Source organism: Diadema setosum, chromosome 7 (genome assembly GCF_964275005.1).
Source record: "Diadema setosum chromosome 7, eeDiaSeto1, whole genome shotgun sequence".
Taxonomy (NCBI): Eukaryota; Metazoa; Echinodermata; class Echinoidea; order Diadematoida; family Diadematidae; genus Diadema; species Diadema setosum.
In genome coordinates, this window is record NC_092691.1 from 29,033,459 (window position 1) to 29,057,028 (window position 23,570).

Sequence of the window (23,570 nt, forward strand, 5' to 3'; positions counted from 1 at the left end):
TTTGTTCCTCTCTCCCTCTTCCTCTCTCGAGAATCCCCCTCTCACTCTCTCTTCTTCTTTTTTTCTTTCTCCTCTGCGTGACGGCAACTAAGTGTTGGGATTTGTTTCGGATGGTTGTTAGGGCTAGATAGGTTTTTATCTCTTTATTCATGTAATGGTATTTGCAGTCACACTTCTCGCAACCAAAGCCCTTGAGGAGAAGCGAATCATTCACAAGCAGCCGCATAGAACGTGCCGGGGCAGCGAACCAGCCGATCTCTCCTGGTCAATCTGCGCCCCGCCCCTTACCCCCGATACCAGACCAAGGGCAGAAAACTGGCAGTGAGGAACAGAATAGTCCGAAGCATGTGTATGTCAACACAGAACATCTACTGGTGAGCAATCGGCCAATATGAATTTGCATGACGCAAAATATAGCAGGTGATCAGCAGGTAACACATGACTGACTGTGACATGTCGCTTCAGAGCCAGAGCAGAGCCTACGTAACTCGCAGAGCAGAGGTGTTGGGTATACTCTGCCTTCTTCAGCATTTCTGTGGCTTGTATAGGTCCATTCACCCCTTCTTGAATGTTCTGTAATTCTCTCCAACCTGGGGTTACATACTTACCAATCACATTGGGCAACAAGTACAGTGTATGTATTATATTACTTAGCCAAATATGTAGGCACTTCGTAGAACATTCTGGATTGGGTGAGCTATTTCCTTTCACATCCATGTACTGTAGCTATACCCCCCCCCCCCAAAAAAAAAAAAAAAACAAAACAAAACAAAACAAAACAAACAAACAAACAAACAAACAAACAAACAAACACCCTTCTCCACTAATGTGGTCAACCTGTAGTGTATACATGCGCACACGTTTAAACAGCCATACAATACATCTGATATCTACCAGAATGTACATTCATGACACTTTTTGAAAATACAATACTGTTACACGAAATATATGTAAAATGATTATCAAGAAATATAAAAAAAACCATGAAATCTTTAAAAAAAAAAAGCAAAATGTAAAGTACTTACGAGAATCAAGATATACTTGGGATCTGTACGGGAATTTAAATAGAGTCATAACTCATCTATTAAGAGTTTAGATAGGGGTCTAGATCATTTGTTTTAATGTCAAATACAGGCTGCATTAAACAGAAACGAACTTGTTATCTATAACTCAAAACTTATTTGTAGGAAAATGGAACCTTCCGGTGGAAGCGAAGTGTCGGCTGTTGTTTAGTAGGTCCATGGGTATACAAAGTATCCATGAAATTGGCACACATGCATGCATGCCTTCTACGTATAAGGAATGTAGCCAAAGCTAATCGGACCACATAGTATCATGTGTATACAACCCTAAGGAAATCAGTAATACTAAAAGTACATCTTGACAGCTGAACTTTGTGTCTTAATTCATCTCCTAGTAGTCAATTCATTGAATGATATAAGTGAAAAATAAGTGTATGAAACTTTGAGAACATTTTTGGGACTTTGTGTAACCGTGGTGTATAAAACAGTAGATGTAGAGTTCATAACTACACCGATTAAACTTGATCGACAGGTCGTCCTACATATTAAAAGAAATCTTTGAAAAAAGGTGGCAAAAGTAACATCAAAATGTAACCAAAGTTTTCAAAACAGAGACAATTTTCAGTCTATGATGTAGATCTACTTGTAATTGTACTGGTAGTTCCTGCGTGACATCAATACCACGTACCTATATCATCATATCAGTAGTCTACAAAAATCCAACAATGATCTACATTCAATCTAATTTTAACTTTTTTCGAATTCTAGAGATCTTGAATCTCGAGATAGAATATCCATTATAAACAAAAATAATCAACAAATATATATATATATGTATATATATATATATATATATATATATATATATATATATATGCACACACACACACACACACACACATGCACGTTTAAGACTGCCTTGTCGGTTATCGTTCATCAACATACCAAATGAACAGGTAGATATAGCATTAAACTGTCGATAAGAGTGCATGCATCAGCGGATCCAACGTCAAAAGTTTTCATTTTCATTTCATTTCTATGTTTCCATATCCAAATAATATGAAATAATTGTAAAGTAGCATTATCCATTTGTGCAAGAAGGTGAAATGTCATGAACACTAATACAAATGCAAACAGTAATATTACAAAGGTATAGTACATATACAGCTGCCCCTACAGACACAAAATACACGTGAATTACATAGTTGATCATCATGCATACACTGTGACCCGAATTCTCAAAGCTGGAATAACTATTCCGCGGAATAGTTATACCGGGGAATAAGTTATTCCACCTTTGAGAATAGATTCCGGGGGATAAATCGCGTCATTTTACGTCACGAGGGCCTGATTTGCATAAGAGGCGTAATAAATCGGCGGAATAAGCGGTGTAATAAAGTTATTCCACCTTTGAGAATTCGGGCCTGTGAGTTTAAATAGTCCTCTCTAGTCGGGAATATTGGGGATAAGAATACTAGTATGGAGAGGACGTATATACAAAAAGCAGAGCTTGTACAATTAGCAAGTTCCCTGAGTAAAAACGAAAAGTTAAGTCTTTGCATACGTGTGTACATGAACGAGTGGGCATAGCGATTCAGAAGGGATAAGGGAGAGGTACAGGTAAAGCAATGGGACAATGACAGACACACACATCCAAACAAACAAACATACAAATCCGGTCACATACACAGAAAATCCGTGCAAAACCCAGCAAATAAACACAGGACAAAAGGGCCATGAGACGAGGAAGTCGACATACATTCAGATTGTCACAAGAGCTTGTCTAATGGCAAGTAGACTTATTAATAGGCAGCCAACTGCGCTCGGACGCACGGAAATGTGTCTCTCCAAACATCACTCTACTTTCATTGAATTTTAATGAAGAAACTGTGATTTTTAGTCAATGGATAACTTTTCCTTGATTTTGTATTTCTTACAAAGTCACTGAGGTGTCAGCGCACAAGAGCAATACTCAAGACGTAATTGTCTGAGATTCTATGGCGTGGAGGAGTCAAAAGGCGAGAACACCAGTGATCTAGTTTGCCACATTGTGAACGAAATCCTCAAAATACCTCTCGCAAAGAATTACATCGAAAGATCTCACCGCATCGGATCCCCTAGCGAAAGTGAAAGCCCGGACGGATCTCTATGAGGAGAAGCAGTCGCGCTTCGCGGGACATAACGAAACCTCGTCCAATCGTAGTGAAATTCGTTTCATATCGCGTGAGGGAGCTTGTCATTTCCAAAAGGCGTGCATTCAAGGGTTCCAAAATGGGCATCGATAATAATAATAATAATAATAATAATAATAATAATAATAATAATAAGGTCTTATTTAGCCAGGGTAGCCTCTTCAGTGTTGCCACTGCTCTACCAGAGGACCCTGCTATTATTATTACCCTAGCATTGCCAGGTACCCACTTATACACCTGGGTCGAGAGGGACATAGTGGGTAAAAACATCTCGTCCAAGGACGTAAGCACTGGGCGGGATTCGAACTCGGGTCCTCCGATCGGGAGTCGGGAGTCTTATCCACTATGCCACAGCGCCTCCATCGATGGAGATCTTACAAAGGAAAACGCTTCGCAAAACCAAAGCTTGTCGCAAGGTACTTTCTGCTTGGACTTCGGGTGGGAGAATGGTTGCCCTGCTCTCTGCTACTGGCGGGAAAACTATCAAGAGGGCCCTGCTATTATTATTACCCTAGCATTGCCAGGTACCCATTTATACACCTGGGTCGAGAGGGACATATAGTGGGTAAAAACATCTCGTCCAAGGACGTAAGCACTGGGCGGGATTCGAACTCGGGTCCTCCGATCGGGAGTCGGGAGTCTTATCCACTATGCCACAGCGCCTCCATCGATGGAGATCTTACAAAGGAAAACGCTTCGCAAAACCAAAGCTTGTCGCAAGGTACTTTCAGCTTGGACTTCGGATGGGAGAATGGTTGCCCTGCTCTCTGCTACTGGCGGGAAAACTATCAAGCATGTGATAAATTCTGAAAGTGACTACTCTCTGAATTGACACTATCATTATGCCAGTTTACATCAGTCCACTCTATTGTCATAGAGATTGCTTCTCAACGTTACTGATTATGATGCATTCTCAAATCTGTTCTCTTTACTTAGTCTATTGATTTGTGTTGTGTTTTGTGTTTTGTTTGTGTTTCCATTTTTTTCAAATCTTGCGTAACGTCAAGTTCTTTTTTTAAATACTATTCTTTTTTATTTCAGTCAAATCTTAATTCATTCCTTTGCTACATGACCCTTGTGTTACTTGTACTAAGGCAGTTAGAAACAACCAACGACAAGAAAGAGGATTACAATGCACCCACTGCTCATCCTGGTCGCACACAGCATGTGTAGGAGTAAAAAAAAAAAATGAACAATATGATGATGTACAATATAAAATTTTTTGGCCTGGAGATGTACAAAATGCATTTTTCAGTATTTATCTTTTGTTAATTGTATATCCGATGATTCAAATATCAATACTAGAGAGGTCTTCACACCTCCAGCGAGTTCGGATCTCGGTAATGAGTATGATAGTTCTGATCTTATACGACAATATGACCAATTCAAAAATAATGACTTTAAATGTACTCACCTTAATATATTCGTAGTTAATATCGTAATATTGAAGAAATAGGAATGTTTTTACATGATAAAGATATTCATATTTTAGCCTTGAATGAAAAACTTTTTGATGATTTTATAAGTGATAATGAAATATGCATTCAACATGACAAATAATCCGTAAGAATTGGAATCGTAATGGCGGAGGTGTCGCTATTCATATTCGTAGCTCAATTCCTTATGACGTGATACATTCTGATGTAATTGACTCGCTTGATCTTATTTTGATCAGAGTCAGACCGAAATCTTTTACACCTTTTCTGTTTATGTCCTGGTATCGCCCTCCTGACAGCAAAATTGGAATTATGAACAAGGTATCAATATGAAAATGTTTACCTTTTGTCGATATATTCAGATAATAATATAGGTTTTCCCGGTCAATTTCATACTTTTGTCAATATACCCTCAAGGATGCAAGAGTTGCATCATCCAGATTCGGATTCAGCACCCTTGAAATAGGGTGGAACCATCAATTGTTTTCAATTTTTCACCATTTAGAATGAAATACATGGGAATTTCCGGTTTTGGCGGCCATTTTGGCGGCCATCTTGAATATCTAAAAAAACCCTCAAGGATGCAGGAGTTGCATCATCCAGATTCGGATTCAGCACCCCTGAACTAGGGTAAAACCATTACCCCTTAATTGTTTTCAATTTCTCACCATTTAGAAGGAAATATATGTGAATTTCCGGTTTTGGCAGCCATTTTGGCGGCCACCTTGAATATATCAAAATCCTCAAGGATGCAAGAGTTGCATCATCCAGATTCAGATTCAGCACCCTCGAATTGAGGGTAAAACCATCAATTGTTTTCAATTTCTCACCGTTAAGAAGGAAATACGTGTGAATTTCCGGTTTTGGCGGCCATTTTGGCGGCAATGTTGAATATCTCAAAACCCTCAAGGATGCCTGAATTGCATCATCCAGATTCGGATTCAGCACCACCGAAGTAGGGTAAAACCATCATGCGCGCGATGGGTATGTACAAAATGAAATGAAAGAAAATTAAAAACATCGTGATGTGGAGATTTAATTATGTAAGTGTAGTAGATATCTCCTTATTCTGTCGAATTTTTTAGTTGAATTTTCTTGAAAACACTCAATTAAAACAATCAGCAATCATAGACTGCAAGATTGCAAGGGAGATGAACTTGAGCTACTCAGGTGAGCGCGAGACCCCCCTCCCCTTGTTAATCAGAATGCTCCTATACTCATAACAATCCTACGATGAAATAATAGAATTTGACCCACTTTTGTAGTTCCTATTGTCATTGTAAGAATCATTACTTGAATCTGTTTAAACTTTTCTTGGGGTATTCATTTTCTCGGTTAGAGTGTCTCCAAACGTTAAATTGTGTATCTAAAAGCGTTTAATTTTTTGTTTTTTGTTTTGTTTCTTTGAAGCATACTAAAGATGAGCCTGAGACAAGTGCGGCATACATCTCACCACCGGTGCGGAACCTTGCTACATTTGTAGAGTAAGTTTGTTTTTTCCTCTCTGTGTCATCTAAAGTAACCCTTTTGCAGGGAATACAATGCTCAGTCTTTTTGTTGCGTTGAAAGCCATTTAGCTGAGCGCAAAATGTAATCATTAACAATCATTAGAATATAGGGATTCTATCTGTCTCAGGTAATACATGACGTACTTTTCGTAACGACAACATTTGTGCAAATGCGTTGATACATTTTTCTTTCCATCAACTTAATCATTCTTCGGGTCGTTTTAATGTACAAACAGCGAATGATTAAAAGAAATTAATGAATTTCAGCCCTCTTTACTGTGTATGAAATCGGTAACAGTTCGCTATTCCGAAGGTTTGTTATTCCGAACATTCGTAAATCTGAAAGTTGAATAAGGTTCGTTATTCCGGAGGATCGTTAATCCGAAAATGAAAAAAAAAAAAAGAAGGAGGATTGTAATTCCGAAGATTTGTCAGTATATACGTACCTTCTTTTCATTTTCCAGAAAAATTTATGTCATTATGTCATTCATAATCTTCACAAACTTTGGAAGAAACACACACTGAGTTTCGCACCTCGGAAAAAAAAAAAATCAGTGTGCTAACTCATTGTATGCCAATAAATCTCTGGGAAAGCATGACATTTCAGGCAGCACGACATTCATGGATTTGCTGCATATAACATAGAGTAAAATTTGATTGTTCTTCCATAATGTGTTGTTTCCGGCAAAATACTTCTTGCGGTTCTGCGTAAGAATTCCAAAAACAAGGTAAATCTAACCCTTCGAAGTCATCTTAACTAAGTTTTCACAACAAAATTGCGACGTATTATAGTCCTTTTCATATTATTTCAGTAGAGGAACAAAAAAAAAAAGAGACATTCTTTGACAACGTTATGAGAACTTGTGTTACATAATTATTCGTCTTCCGTTATCATACAAAGTTGACTTGAACACGGAGTGGAGTTCAACTGTTACATCTTATGTAACGATCTAATCCTGTAGACAGTTTAGGAATGAACAGCTGGACCGTGAAGGCACCTCTGTATCCATCATGAAAAAAGATCTCTCTCCCAGCACGATGAGACTAGTAATGATCGGGAAATCATGCACGTAAGTACTATTTCATTTTGAATAGCATATACAGTTACTGTAGTTAGTGATAAAAGCAACAATGAGGAGAGTTATTGTTTTTTTTTTTTCAAATGATATTTGATTACATTCAAATAATATACAAAAAACAATAATTCAATCCGGTATTACTGTCCAACGTAAGAAAAATGATTCCAAAAGTAACATTTTCGCAATTAGAGGAAATTACCAATCAACATATTATATCTAAAATAAAACCCATCCCTACAATCTAATTCTCCCTAACTAACCTTTCCAAAAAATATTTACACCTATCCAATTCTCCCTAACTAATCTTTCTGAATATTATACCTGTATACTTATCCAAAGCAGAAGAAACCCTTCATCCACATCTTCCCTCCCCCTTTAAATCCAGCTCAAAACCAGACCGACATCTGTCAATCCTCTCATCCTCCTTAATTCCCAAGTGCAAACATCCCGACACTCGTGCCCCAGAACATGCATAGCCAAACCTATTCCTTCCTTCCAAAATTAACTGGCAACCCATTCTAGTACCCTCTACAACTAAACTACCCAAGACACATGCTCATAGAATGCTCGGTTATACACAAAACCTATTCACATTCCGGAATAATAAGTCTAATCTGAGAACTACCGAAGATCCTTTCGGGAGATGGTATCGCCGTTGTTATTGTGAAAAGGGGGTAAACCCCAGAATGCATAAGGGGAGGGAGGGGGTAAAACTAACTTTACTTAACCCTCAGGCATATCCATTTCAATGGAATAAAATTAGTGCGGTCCCACTTTATTCCTTTTAATGGGGATTTTTCCCTTATACAATATAGTAAAGGTTTTCCCGGTCAATTTCATACTTTTGTCATTCAAGTTCCTATTCCGAGCGTTCAATTTCACGCATTCCACGCTCGCAGCACTGAATCAGCAATCAAATTCAAAATCCGGTCATTCGAATTCACTATCTGAGCATTCAAATTTAAGAGAGGAGCACGCATTTCAGCAATGAGCATTCAAATTCATCTCAAGCTGGCGACGGAATCTTGTCGGTCATTCAAATCCGTGAATAGACAACCAAGTTCCAAATAACTGCATTCAATAATAAAAGAAGTCCTGAATTTAGTTAGTTTGTGTGTGTGTGTTTTTCATTTAGCTTTGAATATATTGGGATTAATGATGAAGATTATCTATTTTGCAGTATAGGTCCACCTGATCATTCTAAACTTTGAACTCGGGCTTCACGAAAAGGAATATACATGCATAGGCACATTAGCACATTAGTCACTGTATAGGCCTACAGACGAGCATAATAGGGAAGGTTGCTTGACACCTTCGGAAAAAACAAACAATTTCGACTACATTAATACTGATAAAATGAACATTGTATACGTCTCGTTTGTTCTTTATTGCTATCTTATTTGTTTACTTTTGTGGGACTATGTGAGATCATTGTGTGTCAGTTTGTCTTCTATTGATGCATTGTCACTGCGTAGTTTGTTTGGGACATTGTCAGCACGCAGTATCATCAAGGAATATGATTAGATTGTCGTGTTGTTTGGATGCACTGCTGATTGGACCTTACAATTTAAGATTTATTAAGATGAAAAAGAACTAATACATGAACACATATCAATGTCATGAATGTAGAACCTTTAAACAGTCATATTACACTATATGCAAGCCTTCATGGGGTGGGTATGCCCTTTCTTCTTTCTTCAAAAAAAAAAAAAAAAAAAAAAAAAAAAAGGTCTACTTCATTTTCCTCGTTAAATTGATTGCACGAAGTAGGAACTTGATGGCCCGAAGTAGGAACTTGATCGGCAAAATTTCATTTTTTTTCTTCTTTTTTTTTTTTTGCATCCATAAAAGACAAACTGACACACAATGATCACACATAGTTCCGCAAAAGTAAACCAATAAGATAGCAACAAACAAGACGTATACAATGTCCATGTTATCAGTTTCAATGTAGTCGATTTTTTTTTTTCCGAAGGTGTCAATCAACCTTCCCTATTATGCTCCTCTGTAGGCCTATACAGTGCCTAATGTACCTGTGGGCCTATATTCCTTCTTGTGAAGCCCAAGTTCAAATCTTAGAATGAACATGTGGACCTATACTGCAATTTGTCAATCAGTTGCAATGAAAACATCTCGACGGAAGAATTTCATGAATTTGAATAATTACGCAGTACCCGCTGCATGCTATAAGGATTAGAACCAACACTTGCTGTCGGGCGGAAGCTCGGTGGTCTAGTGGAGATCGATGACGCCTGTCCGGAGATCAGCAGGTCGTAGGTTCGAATCCTGCTCGAGTTTGTACGCCCATGATTTTTTTTTTTATCATGGCTACTACTAAAACACTGATCAATTCAGTGCTTATTTACGTCGATGTAGGGCAATTTGTCAATCAGTTGCAATGAACATACGGAAAAATTTCATTAATTTGAATAAATTCAGGACTTCTTTTAAACCTAATGCAGTTATTTGGAACTTGGTTGCCTATTCAAGAATTTGAATGACCGACGAGATTCCGTCACCAGCTTGAGATGAATTTGAATGTGCATTGCTGAAATGCGCGCTCCTCCCTTAAATTTGAATGCTCCGATAGTGAATTCGAATGACCGGATTTTGAATTTGATTGCTGATTCAGTGCTGCGAGCGTGGAATGCTTGAAATTGAATGCTCGGAATAGGAACTTGAATGACAAAAGTATGAAATTGACCGGGAAAACCTTATTTTCTTCAATTCTGCCTATGACGTTGTGTTGCTGATTAAGACCTTCCGTTATATGTCGTTGATTTAATTATAAGATCAACCGTATTACCTCATTCAGTCTATGAGAAGTTCCTTCTATACCAACATGTAAAACTTACCAATCTGCATTTCATAATTCTAGTACCCAAGTCCTCAATTATATCTTTTCCTAAATTCTTTAATAACAGCGCAGTTCCAAAATACACGTGAATATGAAAGTTTCTGAGCTTTGACTGCTCAGTTTTTGCTGTTTCGGTGACAGTGGTCACGCTGTCTCGACAAGCGTACCCCGATTTTCGCGAATAGGGACTCAAAATGTGCGCAAGATGTGAAAGACAGGACTGTGTGGACAATTATAAAGAAAATATAAAGAAATTTCAACACGCTTACACTTTTCTATCATAATGAAAGAACACTTGACTCTTACGGCTTTCAGAATGCAGGGGGAATAGTTGCTACCCTTAACATATGTCAGTATCAAGTTGATGGAATGTGTAATTTTCATGAAAAATGAATTTTTGTGGAATTCCCTTTATATTCCTTTATATTGTTCTCAACAAATGACGTCATAACCTCTAGTAGTCTCCTCATCCAGTGGTTCCAACACCAAAACTTTAAAAATTCATAATTTTTGCATCGATTGTCCGATTTTCCTCAAACTTCACTGATGTGTTCTACTAATGTTGCTGCTTTCACTCAATCCAAATTTCTGTTTGGGTTTTGGTTTCCTTCAATGGCACAAAAGGGGAAAATAACATACTGCCGGGTGCGCTTTCGTCACACTATCTCGCGCTCGATAGTTAATAACTGAACACCGCCATCTGTAAATTAACTATACACGTGTGTGTTTTACAGGTGTGGCATAAGAGGACAGTCCTGTTACGCTACCGGTAGCTACATGATACCTATTATCTCTTGGTTTTTTTTGTTTTTTTTTTTTTAAAGATAAAGGCCCATTTTGAGTCCTACACTAGGCAAACAAGTCCCACGAGTTCGACCCTGGGTTAATTAAATGCCCACGAGTTGGGCCCTGGGTTACATTACATCACGGGGCTTATTTATTTTTTTTTTTTTTGTTCTGGTTTGTTTGTTTGTTTGTTTGTTTGTTTGGTTTTTTTTGGCTCAGTGTCAAATTTGTTGGCCTTGTTTGCCTAGTGTAGAGTTCATAGGCTGTATACCAGTGGGCGGTATGACTGATGGCCTGTATGACTCGTGGGTGTCGAACTCGTGACACGCATCCGTAAATTGTAAAAGTAAAATATCACGTTTTCTATGTCATCTCATTTTGTGATTTATCCATCTTGATTTATCTATGTCTATATACATGTCATCTTTTCTGCAAATAAGACCTATTTCTAGCAATTTTAAGCTATGCAATTCATCCTTACTACACTAATTCTTTTTCAGCGTTGCTGAATTGCGTCACGCTACCCTGTACAACAAACTACATGTTGGTGACGTTATCCTCGCCGTTAATCATACGAAGCCACCTTCAGCCGAATTTTGTTTCTACATGTTTCAATCCTGTGAGCTAAAAGAGGTACGTACTGCGTTTTGTAAATGTATGTAATTATGGTAATACTATTTGTTCAATTAATTACGATTAAACATTAAGGTTTGATATGCTATTGATTCTGACAAGGTAGAATTCCTTTCGTGCGTCATAAAAAACTCAGATTAATGAAACTACATAACGCAAGCAACGCACACAGATATTTGCATTGGATGACATGGATGGAGTACCCTGCATTGTCTTTGTTAGCTCTTAGTTTGTTAAATCATTTCAAGCAATATTTAGAAGTTGTTTTTTTTCACCTTCTCTACAACAGGGTGCTTTTAGAAACAACCATTAAAAGATAGTCACTGAGGTGGTCTGTCATCGTTAGCCTTGTGTCGATAGCGGAGGCTTTATTAAGGTTCCCACTTTTTCTTTTGAACGCCTTTCAAGACATGTGCAAAATGCAAACTTTTTGGGACAAATTGTAACTGTAATTACGAAGAAAACTGATTTTTTACTCTTCAATACTCCTCATTCCTTATCAACATTGTATTTCTTACTGTGCCGCACACAGCATGACAGCCTGCCAGTAAAGCGAGAGGTGCCTTTGTTTTTATCTGTTATAGAACCAATGCCCACAATTATGGATGCAGTTCCCATTGGCTATTTAGGATGTCTTTATAGAATATCCCGGGGCATTATATGAGTTTAAGGATCTGTTTTTGATGATGTTGAATTCTTCTGAGTTTTCACATGCCTTTTTGATGATGTTGTTTTTGCTGTGCCATGGCAACACTGAACTAGATCCCTCTTAAGGTAATGCGAGTGCCTCATGGCAGGATAAGCCACGTAAGATTACCGTCCAGCGGAAAGGTCGAGGAACTTGGCTTGGAGTTCAACAACGCCAACTTTGGTATAGAGGTACGACACTCCCAAACTTCCAGACTCCCCCGTCATCAAATAAGTACTAATAACAGTAGCTTGCCATAGGTTTGCATTACCAAACGTTAGCAGAGCTGCAGAATGAAAGTTTTCTTTGCACTCTCGCAAATTTCCCCTATATAACTGGTAGTGCAAGAATTCTGATACTTAGATTCTCTTCTTAATGGGCAAACCAGCGCGCTCTCTAAGAAAAAAAAAACCTCACAGGTTAATATACCAAGAAAACTTAACGTGAAAATGGTAATGAAAATGATAATGGTGTTATGTAAATAAAAAGTTCATCGACTAGTAATCTAGCGCGATCATCTATAGGGCCCGAGACAGCATCTGTGATTAACTGAAACTGCACTGGTCTTACACTCGAGACACAGTGAACAGTTCCAGCATGTTTATTTTCATATTTCACTAACTTGACATCGAGATTCATAAACAAGAATACCAGTACAAACTAAGCAAGATACAAAATATGATATAAATCGGGTCATGAATAGAAAGTGTGTCAGCATACATAATGTACATAAGACAATTCTCTATAACTTGTGAAATATGATGGAACCGCAAAAGCAAAGCTTGTAAACGCAGATTCCAGGAAAAAATACCAATGTAAATTTGCTATGCAATCAATGGAGATAGGACACAAAGTAATAATGACGAAACTATATGAAAGCTAAAGTATCAAGGTATAAAGGGAAGAAGAAATAGAAGAGAAGAAAAAGAAAAAGGAAAACAAGAACCCAAAGAATAAAAACTGAGTGAAAAAAATAGCATATAGATACACAAGTATACCAGCACATATCTAAAATCAAGTTCATAACGTCGATTTCAAAATGTAAATACAGATACTGATGCAGTGATTATATAAGGGAGCATAAACCAGAAGTAAATCTATACACTGCAGGTTGATCCGCCATACATTGCAAGAGGATACTGCAGATAACATATTAAAAAGTTCTTGTCAGGCAGGTTATATTCGTTAAGTAACATTAATTTTAATATCTGTTTAAATGTAAACATATTAGAACATTTGATTAAATCAGCGGGAAGATCATTCCAGAATTTGGGTCCGGTAAAAACAATTGTTTTTTGAGCAAGGAGTGTGCGAGTACGTGGAAGGTGAAATGAATCTCTTTGTCTTGTGGGGTAAGCATGAACGGCATATTTTTTAAAAACATGTGGGTAAATACGTCAGGCAGGCCGTTGGCTGATAACTGAAACATAAATGTGCCTAAGTTGTATAAAAACAAATCAGCAACCTTAAGGAGTCTGCTTTCAAAGAAGAAATAATTCGTGTGGCAATAAAAATCGGCTAGATTAACTGAACGAATAGCCCGTTTTTTCAGCTGGAAAATTTTATCAATGTGTGATTTGGCACAATTTCCCCAGGCAAGTATACCGTAACTGAGATAGGGTGAAATAAGCGTTGAATATAAAATGTTTTTAGCTTATTCAGAATCCCTGTATTTCATGAGAGCATCTTTGATAAATAATCTATGATAATCTAAAATGATATTTCCATGTTAATTCATGGTCAATATAAAGACCTAAATATTTAGACGATTCAACTTGAATCAAACAATCATTATTCATTTTTATATCGCCAGACAAATGAGTAACAGAGTTAATAAATAAGATATAAACGGTTTTGTTTACATTAAGAGACAACTTATTTGCTTGAATCCACATTTGAACCGACTTTAATTCTCTGTTCACTACATCTAAAAGGGTTGTTGGGTTTCGATGTGAAAAGAATATAATCAGAATCATCGGCAAAAAGAAGAAAAGATAAAACATTAAATGAATTTTTGAAATCATTTATATAAAGAATAAACAAAAGTGGGCCTAAGAGGGATCCTTGAGGGACCCCGCAAGATAGTGTTTTTAAACTGGAACTAAAGCCGTTGATATTGACAAACTGTTTCCTGTTGGTTAAGTAGCTCCTGAACCAGTCCAAGGCCTTTCCAAGTATCTCATAGTGCGAGAGTTTATATAACAAAATATCGTGATGGACAGTGTCAAAGGCCTTGGACAGGTCCAGGAATATACCAACTGTATGTGATGAGTCGTCAATAGCGTGGGCTACTTTATCAATAAAAGCAAGCACAGCGTGAGTAGTAGAGTGTTATTTTTTTTTTTCTAAATCCAAATTGACACTCACAAAAAATATTGCATTCGTTCAAGAACTTAATTACACGAGAATATATCAAATGTTCGAGAATCTTGGCAATCGCAGTCAAAAGAGAAATTGGTCGATAATTACTTACATCTTCTTTATTACCTTTTTTATAAACCGGATCAACTTTAGCAATTTTCATTTGACTAGGCACTACGCCTACAAGGGACAAATTTAATATATATGTTAAAGGAGACAATATAGCGGATATAATATTTTTCAATAAAAAATTCGTAATGCCATCATGTCCAGCACTCTTTTTTGCTTTTAACTTGTGAACTACGTCCCTCACCTCGTACTCTTGGATGGGAGTAAAAAAAAACCACAGATTGAGGATTTGGATCAGTTAAAAAATAATGAAATTCTTTATCTGTTACTGGGATACTACTAGCAAGACTGTGGCCTAAATCAACAAAAAATCATTAAACGCATTAGCAACATGTACCGGATTTGGGATCAAGATACCATGCTGAGATATTTCTTTCACTTGTTCTGATTTACCTTTAACTCTGAGAACTTCATTAATCACCTTCCACGTACTTTTGGTATCATTTTTGTAAAGGTCAAACTGCCTCATGAAATAACTCCTCGTAGTAAGAATATTACGATAACGAGCATATTTACCTTTCGTATTTTCATTCGGATTCCTCTTGTATTTACAAAATAGATTATTCTTGTGATTGATAGACTTAAGGAGGGATTTGGTGATCGAGGCATTCTTGGTGCTTTTTTATACGTAGAATTGTTGTAAAGGAATAATTTCATCATAAAGCATAGAAAATATTTCCAGAAAATTATTAAATGCAGTTCCTACACCATTATCGATAGCAAAAACTTCTTCCCAGTTAGCAGTCAACAATCTCTCCCTGAGCCTATCAATGTTGCGTTCAGAAAAATCACGAAAAGTAAATCTTTGAGTCTTAAAACAACAGCTTTTCACGAGAGGATCCATGGCATATATCGGGAAACGATCAGATATATCGGATACTATGACACCAGATGATACAGACGAAATCCTTTATTGTTAGAAAAAAATATTGTCTATCAACGTGGATGATGTATCAGTCACACGGGTAGGTTTTCTGATTAACGGTATAAGGTATTTGGATAACATCAAATCTAAAGATTCTTGGCAGTGGACATTTTCGTTGTAATGAAGCAAATTCATATTAAAGTCCCCCATAATAAAAATATTCTTTTGATTTAGGGAAGGCGCTAGCAACAAATCGGAAAACGTTTCCAAAAAAATCCCGAAAATTGGAAGACGGTGGCCTATAAACTTCACCAACTACAATATTATTCTTTGTTTTGATATTTCAATTTCAATAAAAATACATTCCAAACTATCACACATTATATTCAGATCCTTCAATATTTTAACTTTCAAATTATTTGTAACAAAAAAAACCTACACCACCCCCTCTCTTATTAAGCCTATTATTCGAAATACCCTGAAATAGAAAAAAAAAAATGAGGACGGCAAGTTGTTTATCCAAGTCTCTGAGACACCAATGACGGAACAATCAAATTTCACCTGATTTAAAATAATTTGAAATAACTGATCAATCTTGTTATTAAGACTTCTGATATCATAATGCAGAAGAAGAAGTTCACTCACAGAATTCTTTTGCGTTTGCTCAATCATTACATGAGTGATTACAAAAACAAGAGCTCGCGCTCACCCGAGTATCGAAAGTTCACCTTCCATGCATTTTTGCAGACTATTACCTGAGAACGTAGCAAACATTGGACAGGGGAGGGGCAGTTTTGAGGGCATCTATCGAGGCATGGTGTCTATTTGTATATTCTGTGAAACTGGTAAAAATCAAGGGGGAAAAAAGAGAAAGAATATCAATACCCGACCTGGAATCAACCTTAATTTCTGGTTTTAAACAACACTTTAATCTTCTTCTTCTTTTTTTATTTTTTTTTTAATAGATTTTCTAATCAGAGGCTTCTGGGGTGCTTACAGCTAATCACCCTAGTGATATTGCCATTTGGTCCCCTCCCGGGCCCACTTACGGAACTGCCATGAAAAAAAAAAATGAAACTGCAGTCACCAATATATTTACTCATAACACTACCTTAGCTTATAATCACCCCTTGAAATACAAATTACTTATATGAAGGCATTATCTCCCCTTCCCTCCCCTCCTCCCCCCCCCCCCGCATTGTGCTCTAAGGGGCCCCAAAGTGAGGAATCGTGCCAATTTGTACAAATACATATACATTCTAGCGATAGCAGCTGTCAAGTTTGGTGAAAATCTGACAATATGAAACTTGGGCCTCAAATCAAGCCCCATCCCCGCCCACCTCTTTATATCAAATTTTGTACAAAATGAATATTCTTTACACTCTAGCAACAACATCTGCCGTCAAGTTTGGTGAAATTTAGGATGACCATACGTTTTGGAGAAGAGGAGATCTCTAAAAATTAAGCTGAATACTAAACTATAGCTCAAAACTTAAATAAGCTTCATTATGTCATCCAATTTTCGCAGTATACACCGTATCTGGCAGCATTTCTTCGTCAGAGTACTATAGTATCCGAGACCTCGGGGTCATTCTCAACAAGAACCTGACTCTCAATCATCAAATTACAAATGTCTGTCGATTTGCCCCATCAACCTGCCCATGGGATGTTTGCAAAATAAAAATAAAAAAAAAAATCGGAAAAATAAGGAGATATCTCGATAGGTCATCTACGGAACGATTAGTTTATGCCTTAATCTCGTCACATCAAGGAGGTACTAGGCGAGGCTCGCCTAGTACCTCCTTGGTCACATATGGATGACTGCAATGGTCTTCCGTACCCCCGCATTGTACCCCTTTAACGAATACAAAACACGTACGTATAAGAATAGGTGGTAGGCATATGCATAGTGGCATAGGTATGGTATTGGTATGTGATTTAGGACTTTAGGAGTAGATTATGTTAGATTCGTTAGAACCAGGCCCCTTGACATCCCCTCCAATTTCGACAACTTCTGGTGACCATTTCATCATTCCTCCTGGTTTGTATGATATTTATTACTATTTCTACTGCTATGATAACAAGCGTAATTAATACTGTTGTAATCAACAGGTGACAGATATCAAGAAGGGAGGCGTCGTGGCGTGGAGTGGCCAACCAGGGCGTTCTAAAACCTATGGCATCACGAACGGAGGCCTGCCTGTATCCTGGGGGCTGATAGAAATCAATTGTGCGCCGGTACACCTGCGCGCGTCATCACAGGAGGTAGTGTAGCTAACATCCCTCTGTTGTTCGATGTAACATACATACTGGCAAGGGTAGTGACTGATTAGGGCCTATAAATCGTAATATATTCCTTTGTACATCTTCTTATCAGCACAAAGTCACCCTAGAAAGCTTTTATGCGTGTTCTGTGAACGCGCGGGTCGTTCTTTGGTTAGTCTTCCGTCTATTCTAATAATTCACAATCGATTTTAGTATGCGTCCTTATAGATACATATTCGATACTTGTTTGCTTGGATGCACGTCACGGAACCGACACCCACGAGTCATACAGTCCACTATTTATACAGCCCACAAGTTCGACACTAGGCAAATAAAGCCCATGAGATCGACACTAGGCAAATAAAGCCCATGAGTTCGGCACTACGCAAAAAAAAAGGCTCTGTACGAGACAGACACCACGCAAACAAAGCCCACGAAAAAAGGGCCTGGCAGCACAACTTTCTGATTCCACTGCCGAATCAAGATATTTGCATATTACTTGCAATCGGCAAAAGCTTAACCACATTCTGTTTTTTTTTTTTTCGGGTGCCACTTCCGGGGTAAAAAAAAGAAAGAAAAAAGAAGAAGAAATAGGGGGGTGGGAGCAGAGTGGTTACACCCTGTGTATTCCCGTGGGGGACCCGATCGAGCCCCCTCAGCCCCCCAGTTCCGCCGGCCCTGCACGAGGCCGACAGGATGCACAGCGCCATCTATAAAAACTAATGAAGAGCGCGTAATTGTATAGGGTATCCTGATAGTGGCATAAGGAAAAAGTAAGTAATGGGAAAGTGGAGTTGCTAGCGTGTTACCACCAGTTGCCCTCCCTCACCCCCTGGAATTTTAATTTATTTGTGTGTGTGTGTTTGTGCAAAAATTGATAAAATTCATTAAAAGTGCATCAGATCTTTCCACTTCAATTCCAAAAAAAAAAAAAGCAAAAACATTGTTGTTTGCGTGTTAACTCCTCGACTTTTTTTTTAAAGCATTCTTGCTCCCCCTCCCTTAAAAAAAAAATAAAAAGAACAAAAGTCTGTGTACGGCCATGGTTATTACAGTCTAGTGGGATCTTCGAAGAATGTTTGACTGCTATTGATATCAATATTTTTTAGTATTGCCTTATTACAATAATATTTGGTGTTCTAGCTTGTAACAGTTCTTTATGAAATTAAACTGTACCTTTGCCATCCATCTTGATCATCATTTTTTGAATGAGGTAGAGGAATCATCCTCCAAAGCCGTCCTGTCCCTTCCTGCAGAACATACACTTACTCAGGGGAAAAATATATATGTATGTATATATATATATATATATATATATATATATATATATATATATACATATATAAATATATATATATATATATATATATATATATATATATATATATATATATATATATATATATATATATAAAGTGAGTGCATATTGAGGTCAGCCTACTAGAAAAAGCATCCACTTTTGAATGAAGTTTACAAGGAAATATTTCACAAAACGGTCAAGTCGCAGCGCACACCTGCTTTACATGATCTGGAGGGGGCGCAGGTGTGACTTTAGTATGAATTCATAGAAAATAACGTAATCATGTATCAAGGTATTTGTTATGATTCAGGAAAAGAAGATGTATCCACGAAAACAGCTATTTATTCCTTAAAATAATGGACCGTTTTGAGGAGAATAATTATATTACAAACACAAACAAAGTGAGAATGCATCGCGCTATGACATAAAAAGTTATCATCAATTGAATTTCACACATTATAGTTACAGAGACAGATATTTTTTTTTTTCTAAAACTTCTTAGGAGTTGGGTAGGATATGTAATACTTCACTAATGGGGCGATTAAGATAGGGAGAAAATCTTACATTTTACCCATATATCTTCTAGCTAGAAATAGGGAAAGCCTATTAAAAATCAGTACGATGTCATTATGGAAGACATAAACGTGAAGTGATACATCGTTGTTGTTATTTCCCCCTTTTCCCCCTCTATGGCATTAATGCAACACCCTGTACAGATACACGCTGGTATAGTTGACATTATAGATGGCGCTGTTCTTCTTTGCCGATTGTCGGTCTCGTGAGCCTTCTTAGCGTAGTGTCGAACTCGTGGGCTTTAGTTGCCTAGTGTCGAACTTGTGGGCTGTATGACTCATGGACCTATATTTCCAATGTCGGTCTCGTGGGATGACCCCGTTTGCTTGTGTCTGTGTGCATGCCTAGTTGTAATGTTTGCAATTGTGGTAGCTTTTTCTATTCTTTGTTGTACTGGAGAAGATACATCAAAGTGAAAAGTTAATCATCATCGTATGAAGCATTTCTGTCACCTCCATCCTCCTCCTTAATCCCACCCTACTGCAGGTGTGGAACGTATTACGTTTGTCCGGCCAAGAAATGGCGCTTGTGTTCATTCCGATGGACGTAGCAGAAACCTTATGGGTCAGTGACGAATATACCACGCAGCTTGAGAATGAGTATGAGGATGATCGTTGTAGTTCGCACTCATATGAATTTGTTCCATGACCAAATGTAGGGTTGCTTGTTATCCACGGCTATGCCATACCATGGTTGTGGTTCCTCCCAAATACTTCCACTGGAGTTTTAATTTGGGACTGCCTATGGGGACAACTTCCTTGTTCATGTTTGGTCAGTACATGAGACTACATGATGACATTCATCCAAAGCTTTGATGGTGGGAATATTTTGGGTGAAAATATGTTCGATACAATTGCATTTTATGTTTGAAGGTCATCCCCACGTCCCCTTTTATCCAGTGCAGACTTTCTTTGTATTATTTTTTAGAAGGGTGATGAACCCTCGCTGACTGTGTTATATATATATATATATATATATATATATATATATATATATATATATATATATATATATATATATATATATATATATATTGCGTGAACAGGTCAGATGGTATGCTTCTCCTTTAGATGTTAGAGAGTTGTAGCACTGTTTCAATGAGCTGGGTTAGGTGTTGTTGAAAACCCGAGCGGAACTGCGTTCAATACGTTCTGTGGAAGAGATATTTTGCGGCTATATACTCTAGGTGAGGCCTGTGTAATATGAGGTATTGATGCCACAACAATAAAGGTTATACGTGTCTTGCACTTTATTATGCACCTCGTCTAAAAATGCAAATAAGCGCGATGGACAGAAAAGTGAATTGCAACAACCCGAGTACAAAGTCCACACCAAAAAAAAAAAAAAAAAATCTTCCTATGCTATATATACCTATACATCGAACCAGTTAAAAGATTAAAAAGGAGGAGTAAAATTTTACACGCACAGTACTGTAAATTTGATCAAGATAATATAAAAAAAAAAGTTATGAAATGCTAATTTTAACCAAACAGTTCTTGAACGGTCTGTATGTATACGAGTTTCTTGCAATTTGCCATGGTTTGTAATGTTGTATTTCTCCTTTTTATTTTTTCTTCAAAAACTATTGCACTGTGTATTGTAATCTCAAATCTTACTACATCTCCCTGATCGATATGTTAAAGTTATTAGCCGAGAATACAATGCTTTACATTTTTATAGCAGAAGAATTGATCTTTCATTAGTCTTTGGAACACCATCAACAGAAAGTTCTGGGGTGATTACACCATCATCTCAATAATTTGCATTGATTTTTGTATCAACAGTGCGAGAACTGTTCAACAAATTGAATAAATATTTTATAACTTCCTTACTTTTAATCCAATTATCAGTACGTTTTCAATGTTGTAGATGTAAGATGTTACTCTTACATTAGTACTTTTCAGACTATTTACTAACTGGGCCTTGTTTCATAAAGCTGTTCGTAAAGTTACAAACAACTTACGAGCGACTGGTGATCAGTTCTGATGTGCTATACTTATCAGAATTTCCATAATTCAGCACAAGAACTGATCAACAGTCGCTCGTAAGTTGTTCGTAACTTTACGAACAGCTTTATGAAACACCCCCTTGTCCAGAATTCCCCAGCAAGTATCTATCTCCAATCTCTATAAGAACACTCTGCCATAGTTTATACATCCTCTCATGACCTTAAAATAACCACTTTCAATACAAGTCATGGCATACTGTGATATCTGGTTGCCATCTCTCTTTGCTTGTTTTTCTTTGTCTGTTTGTTTTGTTTATGTTTCTTTGGTTTCTTCCACACCAACAATGGTTGCTTAGGTTACACTCTAAATGGTTCCAAAATATGGATTGTTATGAAGCAAGAAATCATGTTTGTACAATTGTAATGTACACTTTTACAAGGCAATGTTTTGTTAAAGGCATGATTTACCATTTGCAGATGCAACAAAAACCCAGCACTAGTGCTTTAAAATAATTCTAAAATGTGAGTTAGGGATAGAAACAACCACTGTAAAAATTTAAATCCATATAATCGATGTTAAGTGTCATTACACACACAAAATAATAACAACAGTTATAATAAAATGTTTCCAGACTAAACCGTTTACAGTTACGTTTTATTGAGAAAAACACTGATATCTCTTTACATTTTAGGCTTTACTGACAAAATTTTATATGGTATGATGTTTTGTGATATAACAGACCTACTCATATGCATCAAATGTGATATTTTAAAAATGTTTGAAATCACTGCTCCCAAAGGTAAATTGGACCTTTAATATGCAAGTAGCAGTAGCGGTCAGTCTTAAGACGTACAAGCTGTGTGCCTTGTACATTGACTTGGTACTTGTATTCATGAGTTAGTATATCATGGACAAATTAAGTTCTGGTTATGAACATATATTGTGTATATCATGTCACGTTCATGAGTGTAACATTCTTTAAGGAAATACTAATGTTTCTCCAGTGCCAGTGTGGCAGTGACAATGCATTGTGTAATATGGTTGTACACATGCCATTACACTTTCATCATAAATTGCCTGGTGAAAAGGGAAGAATGCCTATATGCCATGTGTTCAAGTCCAAACTTTCCCACATTTATTCACTTAATTTGTTTGATTTCTTCAACCCCCACGCCTAGGTTTTCATTCATGATTTGTTATATTATCACAATGGTCTCATTTTATCAATACTCACCTATATTCAGACATAGCATAGCTCAGTTAATTATTAATTTCTTTGTTTCTATTTCAACTTGTTTACTAAGACAGCTGCAAGAATGTGAATGTCAAATATTCTGTGTCAGAAATTTGCAGTTGATAGTTTATCAAAATTGTACATTTATTTCTGTGTGTGAGGCTCCAAAATATTAAGCTTGGCTTACTGGGGATCCTCCTGCACGGTAGTTTGATTTGTTATTCTTTTTTTCTGTTTCTCTGTTTTCTCTCACAATGATTTCTTATCTCTTATGTGTTGGCCATGATAAATGATGACTCATTATGTATGTTTTCTATAGTGATTTGTACTTGATTTGTAACTGAAATGAAATGATGCTGTAGTAATGCGAAATAACAGCATGCAAACATTTTACACTATGCCTTGCAACAAGTTGAGAGTCAGCTAATTTAATTTTGCCCTACCATCCAAGGAAGGAAATGCTTGTCCAAAAACGTCCACTGGTCTTCCAACAGAACCTCATACACGGCTTGGTGTCTTGCAAATTTGTGTACTTGTATATGTAAGGGTCAAAGGCTCAAATGTTTTCAGGGTGATAGATTATACTAATCTATATTGTGTTGCACAGTTCTGTGAACAACTGATTTCTTTGTTGCTTGTTCAGCTTGGCAAGTGTACTGACATTCCTCCAAGTTATTGAAAATGCTATATAAA